The following is a 13,125-nucleotide window of genomic DNA, read 5'->3' as shown; positions in this document are numbered from 1 at the left end:
CTTAAGTGGGAGAGACCATGGTGTGAACATGGTAAAATTCCTTTGAACACACATAACATTTTTGCTTAATTTGGATTAGAGGTTGGTAGTCTTTTAAATAGAGACCCTCAGCAGACTTTAGTTTTCATATCCTACAAAGATATGTGCTGTCTAAGGAGGAGGGGAAAATACTAAGAGTGTTTGTCATCATGTATGGAACTTCCTATGTATCCTGAGAGAATTTCTGAGATCATTCTGCTCCCAGATCTAAACAACAAAATCCCTCAAATCTCCAGAGGTTGATGAGGAAGACTGTAAGAATTCTTGTGGTTTAGCGTCCTTGTAGTCTAAATAACTGTGACTAGAGTCTTTTTCAACTATTTCCTTGGTGCATTCTTAGATCTTGGTGAAAAAAAAAGGTTGAATTTTCCTTTTCAAAATGCAAGATTGAGCAGTCTCTACCTCAATTTAATAAGCAACACAGGAGTTTCTAGCTGCCAGCTGCTGTTTTAGAAGGAGATGGTAGATGCAGAGGATGTATACTGTCTTCAGAGGAACACACTTGTGGGCAGTTTGGCTGTCTTTTACTGCTGCTGTGTTGTGTTGGGTCAGTATTTATATCCATTTTTAGCATCACTTTTGAGAAATCAAAAATGTAGGTGCCTTTGGTTTGAGAATTGAATGTCCTGAATTTGGGTGTGCTAAATATCTGAGTTGAGGACGAGATGCGTTTTTGGAAATTGTTTTTTATCATGCAGGACTGAGTTGAAAGTGTATTCTAGGGTTCTGTGTCTCCATTTTGTGGCTTCCAGGTATGAAAGTCACAACTTATTAAAGTCTCTACTTTTAATGGGATAGAGTGACTGATTAATCACTGAGTCTGAAACCCATTAAACTGCAGATTTTGCTATATTGTGTCCCATGATAGTATGGGATTGCTTTAAAATAAGGCAATTGCCTTTCAGATAAGCAATTACTGAAGCATTTGAAATAGCCTGTTTGTAGAGACCAAAAAAAATCACTTATGGTGCTGCCTTTATCATTTGTCATACAAAGCTTAATATAACTTTAAAGTAATAGAAGTTTAAATAAATGGCAGTGTAATATATGATAAAGTGCTACTGTATTCTAGGTATTGTGGTCTGGATGAGTAAGTTCTCTTTGTAGACTGTTGGATGCAGGTGTCTTCCTGTTGATGACAACAGTCAGTCCTAATGGTTCTAGCACTGAAATAAAATGTAACTCTGTAAAATGAAAAGCAGGAGTTTTGTGTAGTTCACTTCTGTTCAGCTGTTACTTCCTTTGATAATCTGAAATTGTAGGAAGATTGTTATAATTTATACTGAGCTTTCAAATGCTAGCTTCAGGACTTGAGGGGAAGGGTGAGAAGGAGGAGAGGCTGAGGGAGCTGGGGCTGTTCAGCCTGGAGAAGAGGAGGCTCAGGGGAGACCTCATCACTCTCTACAACTCCCTGAAAGGAGGGGGTAGCCAGGGGGGGGTTGGTCTCTTTTCCCAGACGACTTTCAACAAGACAAGAGGGCATGGTCTCAAGTTGTGCCAGGGGAAGTTTAGGTTAGATATTAGAAAGAATTTCTTTATGGAGAGAGTGATCAGGCATTGGAATGGGCTGCCCAGGGAAGTAGTAGATTCTCCATCCCTGGAGATATTTAAAAAGAGACTGGATGTGGCACTCAGTGCCATGGTCTAGCAACCGCAATGGTGGTTCAAGGGTTGGACTTGATGATCTCTGAGGTCCCTTCCAACCCAGCCAATTCTATGATTCTATGAAGGGTTTCTGAATGAGATGGTGGACAGCCTTAGAGATGATGATGTTTAAACTCCATTTTCTCTGGGTGTGCTGAGGCTGTGGGTGTGCTAGCCCAGCTAGCAGCTAGGAGAAAGTGAGAGACTTATGCTAGTAGCAGTAGAAAGCTTTCTATTAAAGAACCACTAAAAAACAATATATAAATTCATTACCTGAACTCTATGGCTGCACTGTATTTTCTTTCTCTTCTATTAAGAGGAGGTAGGTATGGTGTGCGTATTTGATGGTCTTCTCACAGCCATCTTCCCAGGATGGACTCAGCATATCAATTATGCTTCCCAGATGAACATTGCACTGTGTAATCTCCTGTTATTTCTTCATTCATTAATTTCTAGAGCTGTCTTACTGATCATTACATGACAATTTTCTGAAATTTAAATTTTCTCCCTTCGTGAATCAATATTTCAGTTGACAAATGCTCCACTTTCTGTTTTAAAAAAAACAGTTTGAAGAGAAGGAGCTCCAGTTGGTCTCCCTGGAATCTTTCTAGCACAGCTGTTTGTAAACCACAGTTTTACAGGCACCTCTAGCATCTATGGGGCAATTAATCTTGCTTTTTCAAGCATTTATCCATTTGTTTTTCTGCTTTGCATTATGATTGTGTCTTATTGTTATGAAAGTCAACAAAGCCTTCAGTAACTCCTCAAAATAAGAGCAACAACAAACCCCCAAACCACTATAAAACATTTCTGATTATTACTAGCTTAATTTTATCACTTCTTTGTGATTTGAAACTTTTCTCAGTATGAGGGCTAGAAAACTCTGTCCTGTGGCATCTCAGATTTGCTGTAATTTTTCTTCTGTTGCCAGGAGATGGGACTTCTAATATAGTGAGAGATGATGCTACCTGTTTTTCCAAGTAATTCTTTTTTACAGCTGATGCCTGTAAATTATACTAATAAAGGGGTTCACACATTGCAGCTGCAAAGGAAGAAAGCTCTCTGAAAGAGGCAGTTAGCTACACACAGTGGTTTGTATGATATAGCTGACACTTCATGTCTTCAGAAATCAGTTGAAATAGGCTTTTTTTGTTTTGTTTTGTTTTTTTTTCCCTCAGTGTAATATACCTAAAATGAGCTGTGGGTATTAAATGGACTTGTAAAGAAGCTGCATGGAGTTTGTAGTGTGACAAGTGAGTATTTGGCTACCTAGAAAACTCTAAAGGAAGCTGCTGCCATCATCTCTGCCTGATGCCATGGGCTTTTGTCTTGAGTTTGTTAATATGGCATGTTGGAAAATGTCAAGTCTTTTATTCTGTCCAAAAATCCTCTAACACCACTTCAGTAGTAAAATAGCCAATGCAGAAAAAAATCAGAAATTTTTGGTAATCACTGTTTACATGTTTCCATGCATGGCTCAAACATGTAGAAGTAGAAGGCTCACAGGCCTCTTGCTGAATCTAGGTATGAAAACCAGAAAAATGAGAAACAAATTTGGAAGAACATCAAGTTCAAATGATAAGCCTCATGGTTATGAATTTCCTAGTGCTGGAAGATAATCAATAATTCATTACTTTAAAGTTTAATAGTATGAAAAGAGGAGTGATACTACAAGTGTAAGCAACCTAAAAGAGTCCTTTCCCTGAATTCATTCCTGTGTTTCTAGCTCTTACCAAACCACTCTTCTACATTAAGTGACAGCCATTCTGCATTGTCAGAGCTGCACATTTTTTCCTTAAGAAGTGAGGATTCTTGAAAGGTCTGAAAGAGGTGGCTGGAAGATAGCTTATATAAGGTGGACTTAGAACATAGATACAGAGTTGTTATTGAAACTTTTTCTTTAACTGCCCACTCTCACAATCTGCTGTTATTATGTGTTGAAACATTTCTGGTTGCTTATTTCCTGAATTATGTCAGTAAGTTATGAAATTCAGAAGTTCCTTTTTAATATAGTGAGTTGATAGTGTTCATTCTGTACCCAGTTTAAGGATTGCCTCCCAGATGGGTAGAGTTACTCTCACAAAAAAAAATGGATTATAAGGATTCCTGCTCACAGTAATGACATTCCTATATAAAGCATGGGTAGCTGTAAGTAGACCTGTTTTTTTGGTTTTTTGCTTGTTTTTAAGAACAGATTACTGTTTTAAGAGTAAATTGATGGCTTATAGGAGAGTCTCAGAAATACTTGAAAACAAAGGTATACATAGTTTTATCATCCTGTCCTGCAGCTGATCTATTTCTAGATCTCTCTTAAAGAATCAGAAGACAGCAGGAGTCAAGTTAGTTCTCCAGCAGCCTGTAGTCAAACTTGGCTATGCAGGAATGCATTCTGTGGTCTAGATCTCATTTTTCTGCTAATACCAACAAGAAAGTATATTTCTTGCTGTCGTAGAGGAGGAAGTCATCTGTCAGCATAAGAGGGGAGTTGCACTGAACTGAATTCCTATCACTTGGGTGAGCAGCAGGGGAAGCAGAGCACGAGTGCATTGATCCCTGCAGTGAGGGGTTGAATCTTGTGACCTTCCTCACCACACACAGTGGGTTTATATTCAAGTTTGAGCTTGGTTTATGACACTTTCCTAACCTTTCTTTCCTACTTTTCTGTCACATGCACTCTGAGAGTGGTTATGATAAACTGGATGGGAGGGAAGTGGTGCATGCTGCTGCAGCCCACACGCATCATTAGCTAGCAGTGCTCAATATTCTGTTTTCTTGAAAGTGAAGCTTAGATAATATTTATTATCAATGAGTGTGCCTGTATTCTAGCTGTATAAACTGGAAGCACAAGCAGACTGTATGGAGAGTATTTCACTGCACTGTATATATATATACACATTTGCACTATATTGTGTTACTTGAGGGACATAGAAATGCTGTTAAATATTCACCCCCTTTTGTATTACATGGTTTTGACTCAATGAGCTCACCAGCACTATAGCAAAGACAGTCAAAACTCCAAAAATGTTTCCAAAATTCTTTTGACAAGAGCAGTTTATTAGTTCCACTTTGCACATTATATATATGTCAGCCATTACAAATTTCTCACGTGTCGATGGTTTGAGGAGTAGAGACTACCTTGAAGTTTTGATCTTTATTTTTTTTTTTCCTTATCTGTATGTGTTGTAAGTACTTCTGCCATTAAAAAGAAACAAAAAAAGTCTAGGTCTTTCAAGGTATTAGAGTGACCCACATGCTATTATAATTTTTGAATTTTTTTAAACTCACTATCCCTCACACCCCTTTGTAGCAAAAGATACGGCTCCCTGTTTGTTGTGTTGTATGTTAATAATAATAAAAACCTCCATGATTTTCTTACTGCAAGCATGATTCTTTGCAGTAATAGACTATACTGGGCCTATTACTTATATTGGAAATAATCTGAAAAAGAGAGGATCTGTGGTTTTGTGCTGCATGCTATATACCTGTCACGGGCCCAGCCTTACTTGTGCCCAAGACCCCCCGTACTCATCAGAGTTTTCTAAATGGTCTCTGCCAAAACTTTCATTTTTTTACTAATGTGAAGCTGGTTGCTCATCCCTGTGGGAGGAGATAGACTGCAAAGAGAACTTGGAGCCATTGAAATATGTATGAAATAAAACCAGAAATATTTTGGGTTACTCCAGTGGAACGCATACTACCAGCCTGAGTAGTACTGTAAATTTGGGCTGTAAAAAAAAGCTAACTCATTTTTGTGAGCTGGCACAGGAGGTGGGTGGAATTTTTAGCTTTTAGTGATATGGCCTTGACAGCTACCAGCAAACTGTGCTCTCCTGCTTTTCCTCCCACTTGGCAGTGGAGCTGCCAGCTCTGGGATGTGCTCCACGGCTGCCTGATCAAATACCAGAACATGGTTTCTTTAGCTGGCTTAATGCTGACTGATTTGTTGATCTGCTGAAGGAGCTTCAGGCTAGGGAAAAACAAGTTCTTTTGTAAAATTAATCTGTTCCTGGATCAGAAAACCATTACAGACTGCTCAGGGAAGTGTTTGTGTTGTATCTAACTCTGGTGTTTCTAGATCTTGGGCATCAGAGTGGTAGCTGCTGAGTTTGGAGTGGAATTTGAGTTGAATCTATGTTGTACTGTGTGAGTGGATCTGCTAAATGTATTTTAAGAATCTTTCTGCATTCTTTGCCACTAATAGGTTAGCCACTTACTAAATGGACTAAAACACAAGAATTATGGTAAAATATTTAGTAACGCTCAAATACCATTGCTCCTGCTGTACCCCAGATTACCTCTGTTAAGCATAGATTATATTTTTGGAATTAAAACAAATTTTTCTTCCCAAGTTTAATTGATGCAGTATGAGGACTTCCTATGTCTGCATGGAAGAGAGCAGCACACTGAATACTCATTACATCTTGAATTTTTTAATGGTAGTCTGGTTCCTCTATGTTTCTTTACTTTCCTACAGTTTGTAGTTTTTATTGAAGATACTTTATAGAGGTGGGAAAGTACAGGGTATTGTACTTCCAGAGACACCATTTCTATCTTTTGTTTCCAAGTTCTGTTGGGAGTTATCTAGGCCATGGTAGAAGAGCAGTCCTGTAGTTCCCATCCAGACTTCTCAGAAACTCTTTACTAAAGGCTAAAGAGAAAGGAAAGCCCCGTGGCCACAGTTCCCACCCATGTGCTCCTCTGATGTCTGTTCTGCTTTCATTGGGATCTTAGCTGGTAAATAAAGAGCACAAGGCAGAACCCCTGGGGTTAGGTTCTGCCCCAGAGCTGGATTTATTCTTGTGTAGCTCAGAACCACATTCAAAGAGCTGTCTGTGATCTCTCTTTGGGCCTTGCATGTCTGAGCTTTGGCATTCTCTGCTGTCATATGCTGAATGTCAAACCTAGAAGGCTGCTGCTTTTCCATGGAAACACCCTGTGCGAGTACAGAAATAATCAGGCATGTCTGGTGGTTGCTGTGCCCTATTGTTGGAAGCTTCCAGACAGTGAACTGAATTGTCCTACCTTGACAGAGTTTTCAGCTTAAATCCAGTAAATCCAGTTCTGCTTTTGTCATCCCTCTTGCTGCCTTTTTTTAATTTTTTTTTTTGTTTTTTAATGCAGATGGATTGAAAAGCATTAGTGTCACAGTTTACTGTGCTGTTAGATGTAAGCCCCTTGATGTTGGCTCTCCCTTTCTTTCTGTTCTTGCACATCTTGCAAAACCAGCTGTAGACTTCTTGCTTATGGGTAGTAACCCCCAGTATAAGCTGTTTCATGCCTTGTCCTCTTCATGGAGGCTGTGGTCTTGTACATTCTGCTTAACAGTTCTTCCATGTGCTACGTTTTACTGTTGACATAAAAATAATTCAGTGTTTACAAAGCCGTTTTCACAAGCATTTTCTTAACTAGAGAAAGGAATTTTAGGACCTTTGGATTGATGGATTTTTTTAGAATTACATTTTGTGTAATTTACTTTTCAGAATACTTTTAAAATTATATTGAAGTGTCTGACTAACTCTAGATATACTTTGACATTTGCTTTAAGGAAAAAAATCAATGCCCTTTTCTACATGTATTACTAACTTGGAGGTACTACTGATACAGTTCTGTGGAAGAGGTGCCATAAAGTATTTGGAAACTGAAGCAATTGCAGTTTATGGAATAAGTGTTTCAGTGTATTCAGCTGGTGATGATCCTGATATGAAAATAATTATCTTTGGAGATGTAATAGTAGAAGTCCTGAGTTTTTTTACTTCGGTAAGGTATTTAATTTTATAACTTGAATATTATTCTAGGGGACTACCTGTGAGGGAAGGATAACCTCCAGACTTGTACACCAAGTAGCACAGTGAGATGGCGTAGTGTGAGCTCACTCTGTGGTTCTTCGCTGTCCTTTCATCGTAGTTGCCAATGGTGAAATCCCACAAAAACAGCTGTTGTAATATTGGAAGAGTGATTGCTGCAGTGGATGGAGACAGTCCATGTCATTGAACTGGTGAGAAGGAGATAGGTCGTCTCCCTTCTCCAGATCACCTATTTGTAAGCAGCTCAGAAGGGAAAAATTTATCACTTAAGACATAATCAAATGGTAGCCAGAAGAACAAGAGCAAAGCAGTTGCTGACTCTTCTCCTGCACCCAGCAATGCTCCCAGGCTATTGTGGGCACCCTGTGAAATAAGAAACACTCCTTAATTTTGTTTCTTGTGATGCTGAAGAAGCATGTGCTCATGCAAAACCACAGGGTGAGAGAAAATGTGGCAAGTAAGAGCTATAGCTCACCAGGCTTAAGTTTTCCTTTTGCTTTATACATGTAGCGATGCTGCTGAGGAAGTCTTTGCTGTCTGCAGGGCTTAATTAATGGCTTTTCTCCTGCCAAGTTGTATGTTGGTTTGGTTTTTTTAAATTTAGGAAAACAACTACTTGATGAAGTAAGACTAAAAGAGAGTCTCTGTCATCCAGAGGGATTGTAAAGGACCAGGATGGAACCCTTAGCCCTCCTGTGCTTATCGTGGAAAATTTTAGATTGTGGGATTCTGGACAATTCACAGAAAAATATACAAATTTCAGCCCTTAAAATTGTTTGAAGAATTATTTTTTTATACTCTTAAAAGTGTAGACATCCTATTTCCATTGAAGTGGGCTTCCTCAATACCAGATGCTATCAAGTTAAAAGAAATATATACATACTATATTGAAGTTGCTTTCTTTTTAGAAACACAGGTGACACTATAATAGAGCAAATCAATGGTCTGTTATATTGCTTTACCTCTGGCAGTAACCTACAGGTGGTACAAGTGTCAGGGATTATAAGGTTGTTTTAGTAAAACTCTAAAAACAGGTATGAGAAATAGGAAAAATTTCAAAACCAAGCCTATCTGAGCCTTGGCATCACTTGGATGCTGTGATTTGCTTTATTAACAAAGTTTTTCGATCTTGTACAGAGAATGGAGCCTAACTTTTGTCCATATGCCTTATTCTAACTCCTGTAACTTGATTTGGGTGAATAGATTTTCAGTAGTCATTACGAAAAAGCCCCCATCCATATTCAATTTGAAAAACATGCATTTCTAAAGCCTAATTTGAGTCTGCAATGACTTGAGTGAAATCCTGAAGTCTTTGTTTATTAGATAGCATCTGGGACCCCCAAAACTTGAAGCACACGGTGTCATAATTATAAAAGAGAATCCCTTCAGTGGAATCATTTCAGAAGACAGGATGTCAATATGTTGTTTATTTTTCATTAATATCTTCCAGCTGAAAGCAATTTGTTCCTAAACTCCTATCTGGCTCAGATTGAGCCAAAGAGTAAGGGGAAATGGCTAAGTTTTCTTTCCCTTATCCACCCTCTGCAAAAGCATTTTGATTGTGCTTTTTTCATCTCTGCCTTTCAAGTAGTTTGAAAAAAGCATTTGTCAGAGGTTCAGAGGATGCATTTTAGTGTTGCTCCAATAACTTGCCTATTGCTTCTGCCAAAATTTGTAGTGCCCATTGCCCCTTTCTTTGTGTAAAGGTTGTTCCATGTGGTTCATTCAAATCTTTGCTTTGTATCTTCATAAAATGAGACTTAAGAATTAAATAAACTCCAAGTAAGAAGCTGAAACAGATTTTGACTGCTGGTGCCCTTCATTCTGCTAGCAAGCCCCCTACAGTGAGTACAGCCAGTACTTGTTCAATAACAGAAGATCTAAGGGTTTTTATCAGTGTCTGGAACAGGCTTTCCAGTCCCAAAATAGCTTATAACATATCAGTAAACAGCTTCATTATTTTAATGCAAAGTTAGAATTAACATAAATCTCAAAAATTACTTTGTAGGAGGTCTCTTTCATGAAGAGAAAAGACTGAAACTGAACTTGAATCCCTGCAATTTAGAAGTCAGTTCGTTTGCCAGAAATTGTAATTGCTAAGTTTTTTTCCCCAGAAATGCATAAATACATCAAATATATTAGTTTATTAAAACGAATTTCTGAACCATGGTCTTTATTTTTAAGAGATAAACCAAGAAATGCTATTGGTGTGTTTCATAATGCTGAAACATGGAAAATTTTTTATTATTAGCAACTGGCAAGTGAAATAGGAAATTGGCTTCCTTCCTTATGTTATTTAGCCCTTGTTGCTGATGGATGATTAGCTTTGGTGCCCATGATTGCTTAAGAAAATTTTGGTGATGTGACGATTGCTTATTTAGAGCACAAAAATGGGTTGAAATTATCATTATGTGTCTATTAACTAGTCCTGGAAGGAAAGGTGGCAGACCTGGGTTTGGGCCCACACTTGTCACTGGTGCATGCAGCACCCTTGGAAGCTGTATGATCCCTCTCTGAAGTCCAGGTCCTCTTTTGCTGCCATGGTGGGGACTTTACTGTCAGCAGCTATTGTAGGGGCTTCCATTCTTAATGCCCTAGCAGGTTAATAGTGGTGTGAGAAAAACTTCACTATGCTTGCTAGGAGATAAAACTTCACTTCTTCATGCAGTGAGGATAGCGGGAACTGTAAATTTGTGAGGGGCAAAGAAAATTATGGAGCTTTGTGCCTGGAGTCACCCACAGGAAAAGATGGGCATTTTTGTTATAGTGGGCTCCAGCACAGGGTTTTTTCAGTCTTTTGCAGAAGCCAATGCTTCCCTTCAGGACCAGCTACAATGTCAAGTGTGCCTTTAAGAGAGAAAGGAAACTACTTTCCCTTCCACAAAAGAGTATCAGGAGACCTAAGTTAGCGTGTAGAAACTTGAAGTGCAAATTTGGCTCAGCTTTAAATTTCCCCATTTTTTTTTTTTGAACGTGCTTTTAAGCATAAATGTTTCATGGTTTTGAGAGGGAGAGAAAGTCTTAGTGCATCAACAGTCAAGCTATGGACTATGGTGTAGTGTGCTTTTTCACACCCAGAGGTTCAGACTTTTAAGTATTTTGAAACGTGGTCCTGTGCAACTTATTAGGATTTAATATGTTCTTTCAAAGGTCTTTTTATTTTGCAGGCAAGATCATTATCTGTCTATCTTGAAAAGCTACTTCCCTTCTCCCTTCCAGATAATATCAGTGGGAATTTTGCCAAGCTGGTGCACACCATCGGTGTAGTTGTGTAGCTGCACAGGATCTTGCCTGGTGGGAGCAGTGGTTTCAGGCACAGCTTTTATAAAAAAAAAAAATAAGGGCATTTCCAGACACGCCCTCTCTTCTCCTTCCTCTGCTCCCCCCCTTCTCCTTCCCTAGCAGCCAGGTCGTGCAGCAGAGAGACCCAGTGGTTTTTGCCTGCTGCTGAATCAGCATTGGTCTTGACAGATGCAGGAGCAGATAAAGCTGACAGAAGCCCAAAAACCAAAAGCAAAGGTCTGTGTACTTCTTGTTGCAGAAAACCCAGCTTGGGTGATTACCCTGTTCTTGACAGGAGTGATTTCAAAGTCCAGGAGATAAAAGATCAAGCAGCATGCGTTCCCATCGTGGCTAAAATGAAACCTGTTCAGGGGAAGTAAACCTGCCTTCAGCAAATCATTTGGTCAGGGCAAAAATCACTCCTCAGCTGATTTCTCTGAACCCTCTGTTTTAACAGCAAACGAAAACTCTTTTGCTAGCTTCACCCCCGTCTCAGCGTGTGTTTTACCCCTCCTTCCCCCCCTGCGTGACATGGGACAAGGCAGCATCAAGGTTAAACCTGGCTGCAAGCTTTTGTTAAGGTGCTCTGCCTGCTTGGGAAGGCAAGGCACCTGCTAGGCATGCCCAGTGAGCTCTAGGAGCTGGCTCTCCCTTCATTACGGCTCTGCAAGGCTGAAGCACAAAGAGCGCTTGTTGCCCAGTCCCCGGGAGTCTTCCCAGTGCTACCACTAGCTGGGGAGGACTGGTTACCATGGAGGCTGCCATCTGTTTGCTCCCCGCTGGAATGTGATTATCCTTGCTGGGTTTGGAACCAGCAAAAGCAGGGGAGCGTGTGCTGCCGGCAATTATCTGCAATGGAGTGCGTTAATGGCAGGCTGGAATTAGCTAGCTGGAGGAGCACATAAAAGGATTTTTACCAAAACTATTAATGATTTCTAGCCAAGAGGAGACGGCTTTTTGCAAGGTCAGTACTACATTCAATGTGTACATAGGTAATTTTTAATCGGTGCAGGGGCTTTTTGATTTAAGGATAGTAGCACCATGGAAATAACGCTTATTGTTAAGAGGGTGTGTGGGGGAAATTGTATTTTAAAGATCTTTGTCTGTTTCAGTTCAAGCAGTTTAATTTGGGGTCATTAAAGTAGTAAGTCAGAACAATAACTGACCGAACTGACACAAATGGACCAATTCATATCTCTTGTCTTTATGAAATGCTGTTGGCTGCCAAATCTATTTGATTTACATGCCTTTTCACGCTGATTGCATTTTGTCCGAGTGATTTCTTTGGATGTGATGCATGTTTGGGTTTCGTACTGGCATGAAGGGTGGGACAAGGGGGAAATGTTAAAACAGAGCTGGCAATACAATGGATGTTTAGGGTGGTTTATGCAGTTTACTCAAAGGAAGCAGTATAAGGGAGGCAGAATGCAGGAGCAGCTTTTCCACTCTTCATTCCCATCCTCTGTCCCTCTTCCCAACTCACCAACTGACCAAACATTTTTGACTCTTTCTCTTATAGAGCTTAATTCTGCAGAGACTTGACACAAGTTTTCAGGATACTCTGCAAATATTGTGACTGTGTTGGTGGCCAGATTTCATAAAAAGAGAAAAGTAAAATGACAAATATATGCTTGCAAGGCTTCCATGTCCTATAAAAGACATTTTTTTGTTGTGCTGTAGGTGTTAGGAGTACTAATTTTTCATTACAAATGAATGGTGAGTGCTTGTGTGTAGTTCAAATTACCAACTTAAATGAAGGGCATTAAAATGAATTCGTACCTTGAATAGACAAAATATTGTTTTAGCAATTATGTTTAGTTATGTTTAGCTTTCCCTTTTCAAATACTGCTCTTACACTGCATCCCTCTTGCCAAGACTGCCATTTTTATTTGGACACTGGTAGTGTCTAGAGAAGGACACTACTAGAGCCTTCTAATTAAAACTGTGTCAGTCATAATTCCACCAACCAGTCCTCTGCTTTTATGTATTTAAAATGTCAGTGCCTTTGAGTCTGAGAGGAAAGTTACCAGTGGCGTTAATGAGTCACGATTGCAACATATTTGACTCGGATAAATTTTTAACCTAGGAGATGAAGTCTTGCTGCCTTACAAAAGTGTGTGTAGGAGGTTGAGGGGGTTTTATTTCTTTGAGTGCTTTAACTGTTTGTGGTATGTGTTTCTTGTGCTTGTGGGAGCCTGTTATGTATGCCTGAAGTCCTTTCATCTGTCATGTCACACTCACATGTTGGTAGAACTGGGGAACTGGGCGAGCGCTTTTAATGGAAGTTCTATCATCTTGTAATTAAAGACTTTTTTTTTTTTTTTTTTTTTTTTTTTTTAACCCCTTCCTACTCCAG

General features: G+C 39.4%; 1 protein-coding gene across 2 annotated transcripts in view; it reads left to right on the top strand.

Moving 5' to 3' along the window:
• The window catches only part of FGD4 (FYVE, RhoGEF and PH domain containing 4), a 103,168-nt gene that overhangs the window by 25,840 nt on the left and 64,203 nt on the right, over nucleotides 1-13,125 (top strand). The window contains exon 1 of one of the 2 annotated variants that reach the window (XM_030461089.1): nucleotides 11,282-11,733. The exons of the other annotated variant lie outside the window; for it this stretch is intronic. The gene's annotated coding sequence lies outside the window, so the exon portion shown is untranslated. Of the gene's footprint in view, nucleotides 1-11,281; nucleotides 11,734-13,125 lie in introns of those variants that run through there. 2 annotated transcript variants of the gene reach the window in all.

Source organism: Calypte anna, chromosome 1, assembly GCF_003957555.1.
Source record: "Calypte anna isolate BGI_N300 chromosome 1, bCalAnn1_v1.p, whole genome shotgun sequence".
NCBI classification, from domain to species: Eukaryota; Metazoa; Chordata; class Aves; order Apodiformes; family Trochilidae; genus Calypte; species Calypte anna.
This window is presented reverse-complemented; position numbering and strand designations above follow the sequence as displayed.